At 46.0% G+C, this 1,134-nt stretch overlaps 1 protein-coding gene across 1 annotated transcript in view; it reads right to left on the bottom strand.

Moving 5' to 3' along the window:
* Nucleotides 1-1,125: 1,125 nt before the first annotated feature.
* The window catches only part of LOC135562760 (nucleolar protein dao-5-like), a 9,951-nt gene continuing 9,942 nt past the window's right edge, over nucleotides 1,126-1,134 (bottom strand). Inside the window, exon 6 of the mRNA XM_065005096.1 lies at nucleotides 1,126-1,134. This exon is cut by the window's right edge and continues 882 nt beyond it. The gene's annotated coding sequence lies outside the window, so the exon portion shown is untranslated.

Here is a 1,134-nt window from a genome sequence, read left to right as displayed (position 1 = left end):
TGTAGTAGTCCTCAGTGTGTAGTAGTCCTCAGTGTGTGTAATAGTCCTCAGTGTGTAGTAGTCCTCAGTGTGTGTAGTAGTCCTCCGTGTGTAGTAGTCCTCAGTGTGTAGTAGTCCTCAGTGTGTAGTAGTCCTCAGTGTGTGTAGTAGTCCTCTGTGTGTAGTAGTCCTCAGTGTGTAGTAGTCCTCAGTGTGTGTAATAGTCCTCAGTGTGTGTAATAGTCCTCAGTGTGTAGTAGTCCTCAGTGTGTGTAGTAGTCCTCCGTGTGTAGTAGTCCTCAGTGTGTAGTAGTCCTCTGTGTGTAGTAGTCCTCTGTGTGTAGTAGTCCTCAGTGTGTAGTAGTCCTCAGTGTGTAGTAGTCCTCAGTGTGTAGTAGTCCTCAGTGTGTAATAGTCCTCTGTGTGTAGTAGTCCTCAGTGTGTGTAGTAGTCCTCCGTGTGTAGTAGTCCTCAGTGTGTAGTAGTCCTCAGTGTGTGTAGTAGTCCTCAGTGTGTGTAATAGTCCTCAGTGTGTAGTAGTCCTCAGTGTGTAGTAGTCCTCAGTGTATAGTAGTCCTCAGTGTGTAGTAGTCCTCAGTGTATAGTAGTCCTCAGTGTGTAGTAGTCCTCAGTGTGTGTAATAGTCCTCAGTGTGTGTAGTAGTCCTCAGTGTGTAGTAGTCCTCAGTGTGTAGTAGTCCTCAGTGTGTAGTAGTCCTCAGTGTGTAGTAGTCCTCAGTGTGTATAGTAGTCCTCAGTGTGTAGTAGTCCTCAGTGTGTAGTAGTCCTCAGTGTGTAATAGTCCTCAGTGTGTAATAGTCCTCAGTGTGTAGTAGTCCTAAGTGTGTAGTAGTCCTCAATGTGTAGTAGTCCTCAGTGTGTAGTAGTCCTCAGTGTGTAGTAGTCCTCAGTGTGTAGTAGTCCTCGGTGTGTGTAGGAGTCCTCAGTGTGTAACAGTCCTCAGTGTGTAGTAGTCCTCAGTGTGTAGTAGTCCTCAGTGTGTAGTAGTCCTCAGTGTGTAATAGTCCTCAGTGTGTAGTAGTCCTCAGTGTGTAGTAGTCCTCAGTGTGTGTAATAGTCCTCAGTGTGTGTAATAGTCCTCAGTGTGTGTAGTAGTCCTCAGTGTGTAGTAGTCCTCAGTGTGTGTAATAGTCCT

This window comes from Oncorhynchus nerka, linkage group LG20 (genome assembly GCF_034236695.1).
Source record: "Oncorhynchus nerka isolate Pitt River linkage group LG20, Oner_Uvic_2.0, whole genome shotgun sequence".
NCBI lineage: Eukaryota > Metazoa > Chordata > Actinopteri > Salmoniformes > Salmonidae > Oncorhynchus > Oncorhynchus nerka.
The sequence above is the reverse complement of the archived record's forward strand: the minus strand, read 5'-3'. Positions and strand labels throughout refer to the sequence as shown.